The following is a 19,830-nucleotide window of genomic DNA, read 5'->3' as shown; positions in this document are numbered from 1 at the left end:
GCTCCCCTCTCCCCTACAACACAGAGACACGCAGTCTCTCCTCACTACAAAGCGCAGGAAGTTTGAGGTGTGAACAACAGCTCACCCTTCCACAAAGCAACAGGATGCTAAGCACCCGGAGGAAACCAGCAGCAGGCAGGAAGTAGTACAAAGACCTGCCCCCCCCTCGGGGGGCCAGAAAGTCGGCTACTGCCGGCCTGGGGGCTGGGCCAGCTCCCACAGCTACACATCAAAGACCCAGGGCTACCACTGAGTCTTATATAAGAGCTGCACAGCTCACAGAAAAATACAAACTGTCTGTGGACCCTGAACGGGGACCCAAACTGTTAGGAGGTTCGCTGCTCACTCAGCGTCCTCCACTCTCTTTCTTCTTTTCAACAAAGCCATCCCACCCTAGAAAAGGAGGGAGAAGAACAAGGAAGAGAAATACAGGACAGTGTACGGTGACCACAACAAGTCATGGGACGAGAAGGCGGCATGGGCCAGAGGGGGTAACCTCAGGACCCGGTGCCCAAAAGTATGATATTATTAGGATGTGCGATTATTGTTATTGTTTCCATAACCGTATCTGTAACAATAAAATCCTACGGCCTTTTATTGCCAACACTTGACAAACGTGTGGTCTAACCTTTCTCTGGGGAGGGAAAGGCTTCCTGCAGCCCACAACCACCGTTACAAAAAGCACTAAGGTAAGTTGCGTGCATATGGGTCCAGCAGTTACATACTGGATTCCATGCAAGCAGAGGTAGCCGCCCCCACGATTGAGCTGTCTAAGGAGGTTTTAGTGGGGGCCCAAGTACACAATGATTGTACTCCTTTGCTTTTGAACACTCCTGTGAGCTCCTGCGTGGCATTTCAAAACATTGCTGTGAGTGACCCATAGTCACGAGGGCTTTCCAACTGAATCCAACTGAATCGCCGCTCTTCCTTCCAGTTTTGACAAAATCAAAGGCAGATACAGAGGAGGGAAGTTGAAAATATCCTTCGAAAGCTTCAGCAAGCGAGTTATCGCAGTCACCAGTGATGTTTTCACTGTCAGCACGAGACTCGTCAACCCTTTCGATATCATTTACACAACCCACTCCAAGGAAGGTGCAAAATTTTTCGCCACATATCCTTGATCCAATTCCAACAGATTCTCCTGCTGGTGTTGAAATCACGCTGTAGGCAATGAATACAGCACTTCTTTCACTGGCTAAGCTGTATGAAACCTTGGATATGAGGCTACATGAGCAATCAAAGCTGATATTACAAGGGAGAGAGGCACCAAGAGAAATATGTGTAGGTGATAATAACCGGCAAGTTCTTATTGATGATCACACAATAAAGGTAAACAACCCCCATGACATGCCGCTCAAGAGTTGTGATGGCATCATTTTGACCAAACAAAGAAACAACAAATTGCTGATGGGATCTAAAGTCCCACTGCAGATAGCAAAGAGCTGTAAAGGAAAGAAACTATGAAAAAAAAATAACTCGCTCTCCAGACATAGTACAGGTAGGAGGAAACTGGCTCCCACTGGAGATTAATCCAAGACCATAGTGATTGAAGTGACTCCAATAGAAAAATCTCTTTATAAAATGTTTTCAGGATCAAATGAGAATAAAGTTGATTCAAAATCTCTCAAAAAAGTAAGAATATAAAACAAGTGACAGCTGGAAAGCGATCATGCTCCCGCCATTGTATTAATATTTAACACTTGCTAAACCTAAGCTTCCCAAGTGGCAAGATCTGTGGTACTGAAGAAATACACAAAATTAACCCGGAATAAAAACGAGGCTAGAAAAGCTTCCGAGCAGGTAACTACATCTGCAGTGAGTATAGAATATGAACCTCTAGAGTCTTTATTACGAGTTGTTGAAAAATATCAAATCTCAGCTAAATGAGTACCGGACAAACAGGCTAACGTCGAGAGTGGTCAGTCTGAGGCACATCTCACTACTTTAGAACAAAGACGAGAGAAAATTGCGAGATCTATAAATCCCTTTATGACTCAAACTGCCCTCAAAGACATTTGCGCAAAAAAAAAAAATTAATTTAGCCAAAGCTACTCAGCCTAGAATGGATAGTGAACTACCCCCTAGTTGGCAAATTCATGTCAATAAACAATCAGGAAATGTATAGCAGGTTCGCCTAGCAGATGCTCAAAAACGTCCAACACAGAAACACACCATCTGGTTGGCGCACCATCTGATTCTGCAGTACAGAGGAAAACCGTTTCCAACCTATGATCTAAATAGGACAAGTGTGTTGAATATCATGGGTGATATTCCATTGTTGCAGGACCTGTGCTCGACTGATATAGATCAAATGTAGTTCCTTGATGAACGTAATCCGTCCATAGTGAACCTATGGATGCCATCTGGCATTGTAATGAATTTAATTTGGCAAGATAGAGAGGAATTATATAGAATGGGTTTTCTGGTAAGCAAACAATCAGTGAATGACCTTGCAAAGCAGTCTCGCTGGTCCAAACCATTGGGGGCTCATGCTAATGTGCAAACAGTGCTTCACAGAATTAAACTGACATGCACTCAATCTGTGAGAGAATCAAATACTCCTTCTTACAATTCTAATTAACAATTTGTTGATTCAAAAGTAAGTTCATGCTTTTTGCCCTCGTGGAATACACGGGGTTATAAGCATTTAACATTCAATTAATCTAATTTTCTAAATGAGTATGACATAATGGCGTTACAAGAAGTATGGTTGACTACACCTCCGGTTTGGGATAGTCATATTATATATTTAATTCCAGCAAAACTCCCTATTAGGGGAAGACCCATGGTTGGGCTACTGGTGGCAGTAAGAGCTGTAGGAAATTTACAAATGACCCCATGGCTATCTCCTAATATGTTCCTCCGATTAGTTAAAATTAAATCACCCAATTATGCAATGGCTTTGATCAACATATACTGGAACAAGACTGGGATTACGGATGATGACTTTTTCCAGGAAGTAGAATCTGCCCTGGAGTTTATAGCTTCTGAACCAATAATTCAGTATACCATTTGGCAGGAGACTTAAATGTCAAATGTCTTCCAAATGTAAGCACCCTCTTGCCACCATTGGCTAAGCGCTGGATGGCTCTATGAAGGATAGACAATTATTGATGGTGAGTGGCTCCATATCGGGCGATATGCCACCAAACAATACATGGCACAGAGACAAACAGGTAGCATTGATAGATTATCTGTATGTAAATAGAAATGTATTTGCAATTATTGAATCATTTCAAATAAAGAACCCAACGACTAGTGATCATGACTTGTCATCTCTGTCCTGGCCACATTTTAAGTCTACAGTTAATTCTGGACTGCCCGGCGCTCAAAATATATCTGCCTCAAATGCTAAAAACCGCTTCAGATGGACTCCTGACTTGCTGAAAGATCTAAATATGCAGCTTCTATGCACTTCAAACATTCTATACCCAGATGTCATATTATCAAGTGGCTCGTATGTTTCCGTATTGCAAAAATACAAGCAAAAAACCAGTTAGAATAATAACACTAGGGTTAGTCATTTGCATTCTTACGATCAAGATCTGGTCACTAAGGGCGGAATATCGAGCAGACAGACGCTGTCTGTTAAGATTCTCCTCTCCTTCAATGTATCAATAACTAAAACACTGAAAAATAAATATAAGAACTGGGTTAGATGTAGACATGCTACACTGTCTCAGCAAGATGCAGAGATCATGCTGAGAGCTTTATTATCTAACAAATCTGCACTTATCTGGGAACTTTTAAGTCAGGCACAGGGCAAATATCAGATGGCTGTCCAGATAAATGCAGAAGTATGGGATACATATTATAAGAGCCTTTATGCAGAGATGACTATTCCCTCGTTGAGTGACTGGCGTGATTTCAATAAACAACACGACCTCACTTTTGACGTCGAAGACATCTTGTTTTTTTATAAGTAAATAGAGGACTTTGCGTGCCCCAGGGCCGGATGGGCTCTCAAATTTGATGATGAAAACACTTCCAGAGGCATGGGCAACAATTCTTCTGCAAATCTTTAAACAAGTTATAATCGTACCCTTGTATAAGAAAGGGAATCGTCAGGCACCAGGAAACTATAGGCCAGTGACCTTGCTCGATGTACCAGGGAAACTATTTGCTTGACTTAGTCTTAGGGAATTTTCATCTTGGCTACCAACGACAAATATATCAGGTCCCTTTCAGGCAGGGTTTGTCTCTGGCTTGGGCAGGTGGTGAACCTATTAACCTGACATGCAATGAAACTTAATGAAATGGAGAATAAACAGGCTGTGTACTTTGCTTTCATAGATTTCCAGGCCGCATTTGATTCAGTATCCAGAAAACATCTTAGAGAACAATTGCACAAGACCGGAACTCTTTCAGCCCCTATTCTAACATACAGGGGGGTAAAGCAAGGCTATATATTGGCCTCAGATCTTTTTAATTTCTTCATTTCTGATATGTATGTATGTATGTATGTATGTATTTAATTTTTATATAGCGCCGGTAGCCCGAAGGCATCAGGGCGCTTGTACATAAAACACTGGTGCTACCAGACTACAAGACAGACAACACGTAAGAGACGGACGATGGGTACAGCAGGCTATAGCGTGCCGGGTCACTGATGGCAAACCCACGCCCAGGATCTCATCTGAAGAGGTGTGTCTTCAACCTCTTCCTAAAAGCAGAGTGATTAACTTCGGACCTAAGTGATTCAGGGACGCTGTTCCACAGTTTAGGAGCCAGCACAAGAAAGGATCTGCCCAGCCCTGTTTTTAGCTTAAACTTGGGCACATGCAGGAGGCATTTTCCACCCGAGCGTAGATTTCTAATGGGGTTGTGGGGCATTATGTGTGTTTTCAAATAGGTAGGTGCTGAGCCGTAAAGGCATTTGTGTACCAGGCAGAGAACTTTAAACTTAATACGGTCTTCAACTCTGAGCCAGTGCAGAGCAAGCCTCTCTTCAGTAACATGGTCTCTCCTTTTCAGATTTTTTACTAATCTGACCGCGTTGTTCTGGATAACCTGACAACTAGATAGATCCTTGGATGCAGCTCCCAGCAACAGGGCGTTCCCATAGTCGAGCCGTGAGAGGATGATGGCTCTGGCTATCGTTGCCCTGTTTGCTTCAGTAAGCAGTGGTTTGATAGCTTTCATCAGCCTGAGGTAGTATGCTGAGTTTTTTTGGAGGAAGTTAGTCTGGGCGTGAGAGTCGACGACTGAATCGACCATCATGCCCAGAGTTTTTACCTTCGGAACCACCTGGATAATGGCGTTTTTGATTTGAAAAGAATTGTACTCTGCCCCTAGTTTTTCCAACTGACGACTGGAGCCAAACAGCATCAGTTCGGTTTTGGAGTCGTTCAGGCACATCCAGTTTGCCTGCATCCAGTCGTCAATTAACTTATAAACCTTGGTGAGCACTTCACTGTCTGTGGTATGGTTCCTACCCCCCAACTCCAATATGAGTTGGGTGTCATCTGCGTAGTTAGTAAATGACACTCCAGCTTTCACCAAAAGGCTGCACAAAGTGCGCATATATATGTTGAAGAGCATTGGGGATAAGCTAGCACCTTGAGGCACTCCGAATATGATGTCACATGAGTCGGAGAAACTGCTACCCCAGTGTACTCTCGCTTGACGGTTGGATAGGAAGGATAGGAGCCAATCAATGGCTCCCTCCGAGCAACCAACGTTCTCTCTGAGTGCCTTAATGAGAAGGCGGTGATCCACCAAATCAAACGCTGCACTAAGGTCTAACAGCATCAGCATCCCCAATTTGTTATCGTCCAGCATCGTCAGCATCTGATTCTGCAGATCTAGCATAGCTGTTTCAGTGCTATGGGATGCTCTAAAGCCGGATTGTTGCTGATGCAGAATCTCCTGGTCCTCAACAAAGTGTTGGAGTTGTTGTGTGGCTACCTTGTCCAACAGTTTGAGAACAAAATTCGAGTTTGTTATAGGGCGAAGATTTGCGGGATCTTTGGGATCTAGTCCAGCTTTTTTGACTAGAGGGGTGATGGTAACTCTCTTCAGATCTTTAGGTACCATACCCTCATGAAATGACGCGTTCACTATTCTCCGAAGGATGGGAGCAAATATATCCTTGTGTTGAAGAATAATACCCGGGGGCAGGATGTTCTCTGCGCAGGTAGTGGGTCTCATGTTATTCATCACCTCTAGCATATCTGCTTCTGAGATAGGGTCAAATTTAAAGAGTTGTTCTCTGGCAGGTGCGTTCCCTTCGGTAGGGCAGATCTCCTGGTTCGAGGTAGATCTAGCCTTAATAATGTTTTGCCTCGCCTTTTCCATTTTGGCTTGGAAAGCGTTAAGCACCATATTACAATCCTCCTTAGATGGGGAAAATGGGGGAGTAAGAGATGCAGGTTTTTCTATACTCTTCAAAATATTGAAGAGTTTGCTTGTGTTGTTATCAGCATGCTCGATTTCGGTGTTAAAGAAATTAGCCTTGGCTGACTTGATTTTCTCTTTATATTCCCTATCCTTCCTTTTCCAGCTCGCTTTGCTATCCACCGATTTATCTGTGATCCACTTTCTTTCCAGAATCCGTTTTTCCTTCTTCAATAGCAGAAGCTCTGGTGTATACCATTTTTGGTTGTTACTGTTCCTCCTAGTTAGTTTGGTGGTGAGCGGCGCCACGGTTTCTACTAGCTCGACTAAGTGTTTGTTGTATTTGTCTAGCAATTCGGCGCATGAGTCCTGGTCCTGAAAGGAGCACAGAATTTTCTCCAAGCAGGGCTTGAGCTGGTGTTCATTTAGATTTTTAAAGTTTCTGATTGCTGCCTTAGTATGAGGGTTAGGCTTATGTGCATAGCAGGGCAGCTTTAGGTTGGCCGATATCAAATAATGATCACTCCAAATGCAGGGAGTGGTGCTGCAATTTTGTAGAAAAATATTGTGACCACACAACCAGTCTAACTGATTTCCCTGGGGGGTAGTGGGATCATTGTTAAGGACTTTGAAATCGAGGTTATTCAAAGCTTTTTTGAGGTTTTCATTCCCTGAAGTGGTCTCAGATTCCCCGAAGGTGAGTGGTCACTTGGTCCCCTGGTTGCTTTATGCCGACAAACTTGTGTTGCTGGCTAAAACACTCGGGGGTCTGCAGGCTTTATAAGCGCAGATGGGTAAATATGTAGAATTCCCCCATCTCACGATCAATAAGCAGAAGCTTAAGATCTTGATAAATGACACCTTTCAAGCTAGGAAAAAAAGTCACTATGCCTGGGTACTCCGAGAAGATTGCCTGATAGTTGTATCATAGGGTTCATCACAAATAAGCATCCTTCTGATGTCGCCTATTATACTGATAGACATAGGAAACTTAGGACAGCCACAGCCCAAGCCCGAATCTTCCAGGCCAAATGTGGGAAATGTTCACAGTTGCCAGCAATAACTTTCTACAAACAGAAAGTAGTTCCCATATTAATATATGGTGCAGAAGCAAGGACATGGAATCAAGAACTCTGTTGGACTCGTCTTGAAGGTTACTTCTGGAGGAAGGTTTTGAACCTACCCCAGAGTCAATCGATGTGTACCATAAGGAACGAACTAGGTCTTGTATCTATTAACTCCCAATACATGTGGTGTACTATGTCATTAGTGCGGTGTTCAAGGCTGTACTTAGCATCTAATTGCAACTGCTGGAGATGTTGGGTTACACCTTGGCATATGCGGACGATGCCAGGCGTATTATGTCATTAGTGCGGTGTTCAAGGCTGTACTTGGCATCTAACGGCAACCCCTGGAGATGTTGGGTTACACCTTGGCATATGGGGACGATGCCATGCGTATTATGGAACGAAACACTTAGGACTGTAGGGTTGCAGATACAGACCCAAGTGCAAGGGTTACCAAGAGGCAGTGCAGGTGTGCAACTGGGTGGGCAGGGATCTGGGTCCGAATTCAGAGGGTAGCCAGGTGCCCTATGCCGAAGCAGACAGACCAGCAGGGGAAAGGAAGAGCGAAGGCAGAGGCAAAGAGGAAGGTCTTGAGGTGCTTCCGGAACCGAAGATGGTTCTCCTCAAGTTTCAGAGAGGCAGGGAGGCCCCAGCCGAAGAAAGAGATCTACCCCCAACTTGTTGCTTGGAGAAGCGACTGACTCTGAGGGAGCAGGAGGAGTGAAGTGCTTGAGTATGAAGGTATTTTCCAAGGGAGAGTTCAAGGTATTGTGGACCCAGGCCCCAAAAGGCCTTGGGGACAATGCAGAGGGTTTTGATTTTAATCCTTGCATCCACTGGGAGCCAATGGAGGGATTTCAGAGCTGGCGAGATACGATCCCAGGGCTTGAGGCCAAGGACACGTCTCTCAGTCCTGTTCTGGATTAATTGCAGAGGGCGGAGATTAGAGGCAGGTAGATTTAGCAAGAGGCTGTTACAATAGTCCAACCTGGAGAGAACCAGAGCTTGGGAGACAGTGAGCTTCTGGGGGAAGGAGAGGAAAGGCAGAGTACCTCTGAGGAGGCAGTAAGAAGTTTGACTTTTTAGTGACCTCAGAGATGTGGGAGGAGAAGGAAAGTGTGGAGTCAGAGATTATCCCAAGGTTCTTAGCCTCGCAGGTGGGGGTAGGAGGAGGGCCAAGAAAGGACGGCCAATGAGTGAGGGGAAAGGATGGTGGAGGTGTGCCAATGAGGAGGATCTCCGTCTTGCTGGCATTCAGACAGAGGTCATTTGCGGCACATCAATCTAGAACGGCAGTTAGACACTCAGAGATGAGAGAAGAAGAGGAGGTGGCTGAGGGCAGCCTGAAAATGAGTTGAGTGTCATCAGCGTAGCACTGGAAATTGGAGCAGAAAATGGCAATGCAGTGGGCAAGGGTTGCCAGGTATTGGTTGGAAAGCCAGGGTGAGAGGTTAGACCCCTGGGGAACGCCACAGGTAGATAGGAAGATAGATGATAGGAAGGACCCAAGTTGGACCTGGGAGGGTCGATCAGAGAGGAAAGAGGTCAGCTAGGCCAGAGCCTGATCAGTGATACCCAGGTTATCACGGAGACGGTTGAGCAGGATGGAGTGGTTGACCGTGTCGAAGGCAGAGGAGAGATCAAGTAGGATGAGGACAGAGGGAATGTTAGAGTCAAGGTTGGATAGCAGATCTTCACGGATGTTCAGGAGAGCAGTTTCCGTGCTTCTGGCCGCTCTGAAACCAAACTGGTGATCATGGAGAAAGTCAACAGAATCGGAATGAAGGTTAAGCTGAGAGATGGCCAGCTTTTCCAGGAGTTTGCCATGGAAGGGAGTTATGGAAATAGGGCGATAGTTAGCCAGACAGGAGGGACCAGCTGTGGGGTTTCATGAGGAGAGGATGCACAAGGGAGTGCTTCAGAGGGGAGGGGAAAGAACAGGGATGAACCTGTTTTGACAAGGCTTTCATAAATCGGACTTGTCTAGCGACCTCATCAGGGGTGAAGAGAGGAAAAGAAGAGAAGGAGGGTGGGGAGGTAGTAAAAGGGGGGTCATTAAGCACAGACTGAGAGGGAATAGAAGGGGGGGCAGAGAAGGTGGACAGGATGTCCTGGGGTTTTGAGATAAAATGAGAGGTAAGGGCGTTGCACATAGCCTGGGAGGCAAGAGGAGGGGTAGAGACTGCAGCAGGGTCGGCCAGTTCCTTGCAGATTTTAAAGAGTTTGGCCGAGTTGTTAGATGCCGCAGAGACAGGGGCTTCAATGTCGACTCTCTTCTTGGTGTGGACAGAGAGTCGGTATTGCCTTTGGAGAAGGCGATAGGCCAGTTTGTCAGAGGATGAACAAGAAGTCCTCAATTTCCTCTCAGCTGCCCTACACTTACGTTTAAGTGTAGCTAGGTCAGAGTCATACCAGGAATTGCACTTGGCTTTGGACTTCAAGCAGACCCTCATGACTGGGGCAAGAGTATCAAGAGTATCAGAAATAGAGGCGTAGAGAAGGGACAGGATTGTGTCTGGGCGAGAGTCAGCCTGAGGCAGAGGGGGGGAGAGAAGGTTCCAGCGAAAGCCTCAACTGACACGCGCTTCATGGGACGGATGTCCGAGAAGGCAGGTGGCAGTGTTGGGTTGGGCTTAGCTTGGGGGGAAGAGAGTGAGAGAAGAGAGGAGAGAAGGCAGTGGGCACTCCAGGAGAGAGGAGTGGTCAGAGGGATAGACAGGAGGAGGCCAGAGGAGATCAAGACATCAAGTGTGTGACCTGCTGAGTGCGTCGGCCCAGAGGGGAGGATAGAGAGGGAGAGGTAATCGCAGAGGTTGCGAAAGAGCAGAGATGAGGGACAGGGAGAATCGAGGTGGATATTGAGATCACCAAGGAGGAGGAGAGGAGTGGTTGAGGCCAGGAAGGAGGAGGAGAGGTCAGCCCACTCAGAGAGAAAAGATAGAGAGTAGCAACAGTAAGAGAGTGGCTAGGAGAGATTGAGAGCCTGCAGACAAGGCATTCGAAAGAGGAATAAATCTGAGTGGGAATGACAGTGGCAGGGATCCATTCAGGAAAGGTCCGGGATACACCCCCTCCAGGCCGAGTGGCTCTGGGTGCAGAGAGGATCTTGTAGCCCCCAGGGAGGAGAGTGTCAAAGCTCGTGACAGAGCTGGCCGTGAACCATGTCTCGGTGAGACCAAGGACCTCGAGGTCAAGTTCTTCAAAGAGGAGGCAGATGTCAGAGGAGTGTTTGACAGCAGAGCGAGAGTTGAGAGTGGCAAGATGAAGAAGGTTGCCAGCCTTAAAGACCTTCCGGGGAGTGGTACAAATCAGAGGTACGCCCTGCAAAGTTGTGGAGGTAGCCTGAAGAAGGGACAAGGAGGAAGGAGGAGTGGGCACAGTAGCCATGGAATGAGAGGAGGGGACAGTCGGAGATGAAAGGAAATTGAAGAGTCGAGGAAACCACCTATCCAAGAGGAGGAGATTTGCCTGAGGACCTTGCACCATGACAGTGCCATTTAGGTAGACTTTAAGGATGACTCTGGAGGACTCGAAAGAAGCCATGAGGGCTACCCAGCGAGTGACACCATTAATGGGAGAGGAGGAGACAGGACAGAGCACAGAGATCATATGGGACGTCCATAGACCCGGCGAAGGAACAATAAAGAGGATGTCGGTGAGGGTCTGTCTGGAAGAGGCACTGGAATAGGTATCAGTAGGCATTAAACACAAACATAGCCTAGAACACACATAGTAAAAATGCCTAAGAGTGGGAAAAAGAGTCTCACTCTTAGCAGGAGAAAAAAACAAACCCTTCAAATCCAGCAAAGCTGCTGGGGCACTCTATAGGTAAGGGATTTAGCCATAGAATGAGAATTCTCCCTCACAGCTGCATGGATGTGCAGAATAATGCAAAGTGTCTGCCTCGTGGATCGAAGCAGCTTATATAGCTGTGATCGGGGGCACGCCCACTAGGCCTGTCTTGCCTGCCACACCCTGCCACTCCTAGTGAGTCAGCACGTGCAAGTCAACCCAGTAATAGCTGCCCCACCCAAGAGTACACTTGGGGATGCTTTAAGTGATGGAAGTTCCCAAGTTAAATGCACCTTGCACCCGAAATGAGGTGCTATGCTTATAATAAAAGCATTTTGTCCCAAATAAATGTTTCTTGTTGACTGTTATTTATGAGCGTGGCGCCAAAAGCGCCAGGACTGTGTCCATCCGGGCCCTGTCTGTGTTCTTGGCCGGATGACCATTACAGCACTCCCCCTCAAGGCCCCTCTCAAGAGTGGTCCTCCTCCCGGTCCTGGCTTGGTGGGATTATTGTGATGGAACTGCCTGATTAAACATGGAGCATGGATGTGTTCACTGGGTTCCCATGTTCGGTCCTGAGGTCCGTAACCTTTCCAGTCTATAAGGTGATACAATTTGGACCAAACCACCTTGGAGTCCAGGATGGGTTTAACTTCATACTCCGGTTCCCCATCTAGTAATTCAGGCTCTGGTGGAGGACTAATTTGCGTATTAGGTTTCATTGGTTTGAGAAGAGAGACATGAAATACTGGGCGAATCTTCATGTAAGATGGTAACTCCAATTTAATGGCGGCAGGATTGATTATTGCTTTGATGGTATACGGGCCCAAATATGTGGGGCGGAAGGCCCTTGGTCCTTTCAACGGTATTTATCTGGATGCTAACCAGACTCTATCCCCAACCTGGTAATCGGGAGATTCTTTTCGGTGCCGATCAGCAAACAGTTTTTGTCTTTCTTTGGCCTTAGTCAAATGTTCTGTCGCTTCCGCAAGAACCTGAGTGATGGTTTTATGCAAAGTTTTTATTGCTGGCATTTCCAAAGTATTAAGTGGATCAAACACTGATGTCCGCGGATGCCTTCAGTGCACAGTATAGAATGGAGTTTGCCCAGTACTCGTGTGGACAGAGTTGTTGTATGCATACTCGGCTACCCAGAGTATGTCTTTCCAGGAGTCCTCAGAGTGCTGCAGCATACACCTTAAATACTGCTCCACTGTCTGATTAGTTCATTCAGGTTGCCCATCAGTTTAAGGGTGATGGCTTGTGGACAACCACAGGTCAATCTTGCCAATTGTACAACACCTTCTCCAAAAGACGGAAACAAATTGAGTTCCACAATCTGATATTAATATTGATAGGAATCCATGCAACCGGACGATTTGTTCTAAAAATACAGTAGCAAGAGTCGATGCAGTCGGGAGTCCTTTCAGAGGGATGAAATGGGCCATTTTGGAGAATAAATCCACAATAACTAAGATGGTGTTATGACCATTGCAGGGAGGAAGATCTGTGATAAAGTCCATTGACAGAGTATGCCAAGGTGCTGGCGGTACCATCAAGGGATGTAGCAAAACAGAGGGGTTTTGCTTCTGAGACTTGTGCGCAAACACCACAGGTTGCAATAAACTGGGCAATATCTTTTCTCCAAGTTGGCCACCAGTAGTTTCGCTTTATTTTAGCCTGCCTTTTGGGTATTCCTGGATGTTCTTCCACTAATGAATCATGATAGTTCGTGATGATCTGGTTCTGCAGTTCCTTGTCCTGGATATGTAAGCGTCCTTGAAAATATGGTAGATTGTTTTCGATTGTGTACTGGTCTCCCTTTAAAAGCCATTCCTGTTGTGTTGACTGAGTCATCTGTGACTGAAAACTGGTTTTCAAGTCATCTACACAGGTGGGGGCGGCAATCTTGGTTTGGTTTGGTTTCGTTCCTCGGAATGATGGCCACGGGATCAGCTCAGCTGTTGTAAAAGCCTCTTTTTCTTCACTCATGCGGGATAGTGCGTCTGCCTTTCCATTCCGTGCTGCCGGTCTATAGGTGATAATAAAGTCGTATTCTGCGAAAAATAGAGCCCAACGCAGTTCACGCAAGGGTTGTGCTTTGGCAGTCTTTAAGTATTGTAAGTTACGATGGTCCGTGATAACGGTAATGTGTGTCTTGCCTACGGGTGTAACGGTTTAATGGTATACCGTTATAGATACCGTCAACAGCTTAATTTAACTATAATAACTGTCACATTGTTTATATCGGTATACCGTTTTAGGGCCTGCAGCTATTAAGTGAGCTTTTCAATCTGATTTGGAAAGACTGCAGCAAGAAAGTGCTGCGCAGTCTGGATCTTGCACTGTGGGATGTGGCGTCTGCCAAGGGGGCCTTGTTTGGCAGACAAGAGCATAGGGAAAGTGAGGCCATATTAGTAAATGCAGCTTTGATGCTGTAACCACTCTTTCTCTGTGATCAGTAGAGTTGGGTTAAAGATCAGCCGATTTGTAGTTTTCGCACCAATTTGAAAGATGGGGAACTACACATCCCAGAATTCAAAGGGGGGAATGAACTGGATGCCCCTCTGATGCATGTCCACAAAAAATGTTAGCTCTGTAGACTGTATGAACACTGGGCCTATCTGTGCTTTTTGCTAGTATATAAAACTGGCCCCCTGCACCACTGTCCTCCCTGTAGATTTGTACATTGGCACTAGAGTTGTTGCTTCGATTGATCTTTCACCTGCCTTCTGCATATGGCACTGCACTCAAGCAGGCAGGACAGATTCTACATTCAATTTTAAGTATCCAGAGCAATGGAGGTGAGATAATTTTCAGGTCTATCCTCGATTTGTGACACGATCCATGAAAGCATTCCTCCGTCTCAACTCACATGACAAGGGTCCTATTGCGCTCAGACCTGGGGAAAATGGCAATGATGGGGCTGTGGTGAGGTAGTGGTCTAGGCCATATTTGTGCCGATATGTATTTTAGCTTTGTCATTTTCAAAACGTTTTTGTGCCACTATCTTTACGAAGGTAAATGAACATGCATTAAAAGAAATCAACAGGGCCCACAACACTGTCCTGTTAGGATTACATGGTCAGTGGTGACTAACATCAGACCTTTATAATACACCAGGCAGATGGTAAACAAGCTCTAGTGATTTCATCAATGTTAGGCAGAATTATATGCAGTACCCTTTGGGAACACTACAGACAATTAGGGCTACAAGTGACAGTACAATTTCACCTTTGGTACAAGCCTGTACTACACAGTTATAGTGGTAGCAATAGCGGAGCAGCCAGACTTATCTCAAGAGTAAGTGAGCAGTACAAGATAGTTACACAAAGGACAGTAATTACTATGATTAAGGCAAACACTGGCTCAAGGTTTCTAAGTAAAAGAATATATAGTTATTTACTTATCAGTTGTATAACAGTTCACCTTTCTAAGCAAGTTAAAAATCACAATCATAGGAAGGCCCCAGTGTCAAACTTTTTCTAGAAGACTGGCTGGCTCATATCTTCACCCCCAAAAAACTGTTGAAATTCTTCTCTATCGAAAGAGCACATAGGGTACCCACCGGGCGACCCACCCCAGGAGCCCCGCCCAGAACAATAATTGCACGCCTCCTCAATTATCGGGATCGAGACGCTATCCTGCAGATGGCACGGGCCTCCGGCCCAATCACATATAACGGCTACAGAGTGGGGTTTTACCCAGACTATACCAAACAAGGTCCAAAAGGCCCGCCAGTCGTTTGACTCTGTCAAGAAGAAACTTCAATCCTTGTTGATCAAGTACGCTCTCTTCTTCCCGGCGATGCTCAAGGTCCACCAAGAAGGCACAACCCACCTATTCCACAACCCCAAAGAAGCATGGGAATGACTCGAAACACTGATCCTCAATGGGCCGGTGGCCTGACGCTCGCCCTCCGGACCATCCGCACGAAAACCCGAGTCCAGGCAGCATTCGCCATCCCTCACTCAGGTGGACCCGGAAACCGAATCGCCACAGCGCCCCACCAGAAATACCACAGAGAACAGATGAGGTCTGGGCATCACAGACCTGAACTCGCTATGTGACATCACGGAAACTACACTCTAGCGCCCGCCGCCGTCCAGGCACCGCAGTCTCAAGCACAGTCCGGGTGACCCCGCAGAAGTTACTACCCTAGTTCGGGTCATCCCGAGGAAGATTTCTAAGTTATAAGTTCAATGTTTGGGTGACAGGTGCTCCCAGTTGGGGGGGAAATACAGGGTGGGGGAAGTTTTAAGGATATAATAAATCAGATTCACAGGATGAGAAGGCAAGACACCGACGCATGCTGGCAAAAGAACCAAACACTGTCTATGAGCAGGGCCAAGGACACCCGAACCACTCAGGCATCGGCCGCTACACAGAATTAGGGGACAAGAAGGCACGACATTGACAAACGCTGACAAGGAAATCAACGGGTAAGACCGTTGACACACTTATCATCCTGTTTACACGCACACCACTACGAGACGACCTCCGGACATCTCCCCCGGAAAAGACGTCACTACACATCTCCGGAAAATACGCAACCGCCACTGATCCTTCCAAATGCCCCGACAAGAGACACACGCAGATAGAATGAACTCCAACAAGGTAACCATACTGTCCTGGAACGTTAACGGCCTCGGCTCCAGCATAAATCGAAGATTGGTGCTCCAGTACCTTAACCGATACTCGCCGGACATCGCTCTCTTAAATGAAACACATTTGATAGGTACGAGCACCAACTTTTTCAAAAGATCCAACTACTCGCACACCTACCATGCCGGATTCACTAAAGGTGCAAGGGGCACGATGATACTCGTCCATAAGCGTGTCCCCCTGCAGGTTAAGAAGGTCAAAACTGACCCCCGGGGGCCGGTACGTAATGGTATTAGCTGACATCTGGGGCAAGAAATGGGGCCTTGCAGCAATCTATGCCCCCCCACGCTTACAAAAGAACTGCTCTTCGAGCTACAGAGCTTACTCCTAGAGGAATAGGCCGATATATGAGTGATTGGTGGGGACTTCAACGAGGTGATGGATACTGCAGTCGATAGATCTCATAGGAGATTTGGAAGCCGCCCCGCCTCCACATCGCTTGCCGTGTTCGCTGAAGCCCTGGGATTGGTGGACACATGGCGCTCACTTCATAATGAAGAGGCTGGCTTTTCTTTCTTCTCTGGTGTCCACAAGACGCTCTCCAGGATTGATTATGCCTTCATCCCCCGCAGCATAAATCATAGACTCCTCGACGCTGAATTCCTCGCAAGGGGAATTTCGGACCACTCTCCGCTCCTTCTAACTATGAAGAATCCCAACCAGTGTCCGGATCGTAACTGGCGCCTAAACACATACCACCTCCATCACCCTGAAATTGCAGAGGAGTTGGAAAAAAAGCCAAAGGAATATTTTGAGATCAACGAAGGCTCCGTGGACTGTCCTATCTCGATCTGGGAGGCGTACAAGACCGTCGTCCAGGGGGAGGCTATCTCTGCGGTTTCCGCCCACCAACAACGACAAGTCCTGAGGATTAGAGAAGCAGAAGCACGAGTCTCGGAGTGTGAATGACGAGTCCTAGAACACAACAACCAAGAAGCAAAAGAGGCTCTGCTCACGGCACAAGATACCCTTAGCAACCTGTCTCTAGATCAGCCCATCAACTAGTCCGGAGCCAAATTTATGAATGAGGCGACAATGCAAATAAGACCCTGGCCTGGTTGGAGAGACGCGAACAAAGCAGGGGACATGTACGGGCCATTAAATCTCCGGATGGAACATTGTTGACTGAAGACTCTGATATTGTTGAAGCATTCGCCGCCTACTACAGGAATCTTTATACCCACCCACGAACCTTCACGCTACCTCGACCGGATTGAGATCCCAAAACTCTCACAGCGCCAATCAGACCTCTTGAACGCTGAAATCACTGACACTGAAGTGCAAGATGCGCTTGCACAGCTCCAACCCGGGAAAACTCCGGGTCCCAATGGGGGACACGGAAATGCCTCGGTGGTACACTATCTACCCATATGCACCGTATGTTCCTACGCAGCAAAGAACTAGGAGCACTCCCCCCGGACCTCAGGAAGGCATGCATAGTAGTCATACATATAACTGGGAAACCTCCGGAGGAATGTGCCTCCTATCGCCCCATATCCCTGATTAATGGCGAAGCCAAGGTCCTCGCCAAAACACTTGCTAACAGATTATTGCTGGTAATAGAGACTCTCGTCCACCCAGACCAATGTGGATTTATGCCCAACAAATCCACTCGCATGAACCTATGCAGAATCCAACTGGCGTTGAGCAGAGCTAAAGAAATACCAGCCCCACTAGCCCTCCTGGCGGTGGACTTTGAAAAAGCATTCGACTCTGTAGGGTGGGATGCACTGTGGGCGATCATGGCTTGCATGAACCTGGGGCAAACATTTATATCATGGGTTAAACTCCTCTATGCATCCCCGGAGGCCAAAGTAAGGCTGAACGGCAGATCCTCTAAATCATTTCCCTTGGGTCGAGGTACAAGGCAGGGATGACTGTTGTCTCCACTTCTTTTCCTCCTGGCAATTGAACCACTCGCAATTGAACTTAGAACTAACACCAACTGGACCGGTTTTGCTTGGCCGGAAGGAGGTGAGGACCGCCTATCACTCTATGCGGATGACCTCCTCATATACCTCAGTAACCCGAGCACTGCATGCCTGGCTGTCTCCCTCATCCTTAGGGAGTATCAGCGGTTTGCGGGCTTGAAGGTGAATGAAGCCAAAACCATTTACTTCCTGATCCAGGGTGGCGAGTCTGCGATCCCTGCGACCTGCCCATACCATGTCTTCATCAGGGAATTCAAATACCTGGGCATACGGCTAGACACCGACAGTAGAAGGTTTCCTACAACTTAACCTACAACCAGTAATTGAGCAATTCAATAGAGCTACCTCCCATTGGCAATCACTCCCCCTATCATTAATGGGTAGAGCCGCTTTATTCAAGATGATGACCCTCCCAGAATGCTGTATGTCCTCCAAAATGCCCCATTTATTATCCCCCGAGAAACCTTCGCATTTATTGACAGAAACCTCTGCATGCTGGTATGGGGTGGGAAACAATACAGAATTGCCCTCGATACACTCCAGAGATCAGAATGGGAGCGAGGCATCGGTTACCCTGCATACGCACCTAATATCTTGTGACACAGATCGGGGTAGTAAACGACTGGATGCACGCAGACCCCACACTACCACACATTCGTATTGAACTAGAGATCATGGCCCCGTTAACCCCGCTGCAGATCCTGTACGCCACCCATAACCAACTCCCGACGTTGCCCAAAATGACGCACCATATCCGTCGGGCAGGATGCACACAAACTAATCGGCTAGAAAGGAAAGCCGACACTATCCCAACCCATATGGCACAACGCGCTCCTTCCGGAAATAGTGAAAACGGGCTCTTTTGGTCACTGGCTCGCAAAAGGAATACACACACTAGCACATGTGATACAAGGGGGTCACCTCCTGGACTTTGAGACCATGCAAGAGCAATTCGACCTGGCACCCATGGACCGGTTTCGACATGCGCAGCTTGCCCACACCATTCGCACCCAATTCCCTGACACGACAAACATACCCCCCTGCTCTCCCATTGAGACCAATATCCTCCTGCAACGCATCCCCTCTAAGGTTGCCTCCACTCTTTACCAGGCCCTTAACTCCTTCGGGGCCACGCAGCTTGATGGGCTCAAAGCAAAGTGGGAAAGAGATGTAGGCCAACTGGAACCAGAAGACTGGGTAGATGCGTTAATGTCCCCTATAGAAATCAGTATAGAATCGAAACTGAGACTAATACGATTGAGAATCCTTCATCGCTCATATCACTCACGTACCGCAATGGCCAGATGGGGGAGTGTAGAGGACGAGACATGCATCAGATGCAATGCTGAACCTGCTACCTTCTACCATATGATATCGGACTGCCGGGTGTTACAGGCCTTCTGGGAGAACTGTATTAACATGATCTCCGTTGCGACGCCAATCCGTAGGGATCCCAAAATGGTACTCTTAGGCCTGTCTAAATATGGGAAAATGTTTCTGACACTTGCGTTGGGGGCAGGCAAAAGACTTATTGCGGCTAAATGGGGCTCTGCCGATCCACTGTGCCTGAACCACTGGAGTAACGAATTAGACAGATGCACAGCCTCAGAACGCCGGATCTATAACGCGCAGGGCTGCCCCCGCAAATTCGAAAAAATATGGGGCAAATGGCTGGATGCTCATTGAAATCCGCTGGTGGAAGTCGATCAGTGCCACTGTTAACATTGGTTACCTGCCTTGTCTCACAACTGTCTCACGGTCCGCTTTTGATACTGCCATACTGCCTGCTTCTATTATATGCCTATGATTCATGTTTCATGTTTGATTTTACGATTGTTTTGTCTAAAACTTAATAAACAGAGTTATAAAAAAAAAATCACAATCATAAATACACCACACCACCGCAACATGGCACTCCAGCAATTTAAAAGGGAGGGAAGGACAAAGTTATCAGCAATTAGGTCAAACCAACAGGTAAGTATTCCGAGCAGTTGAACAAGAGAGACTACAGTGAGGAGATCAGCTAGAAAAGGCTTATG

Source organism: Ambystoma mexicanum, chromosome 2p (genome assembly GCF_040938575.1).
Source record: "Ambystoma mexicanum isolate Mex_15411 chromosome 2p, UKY_AmexF1_1, whole genome shotgun sequence".
Taxonomy (NCBI): Eukaryota; Metazoa; Chordata; class Amphibia; order Caudata; family Ambystomatidae; genus Ambystoma; species Ambystoma mexicanum.
The sequence above is the reverse complement of the archived record's forward strand: the minus strand, read 5'-3'. Positions refer to the sequence as shown.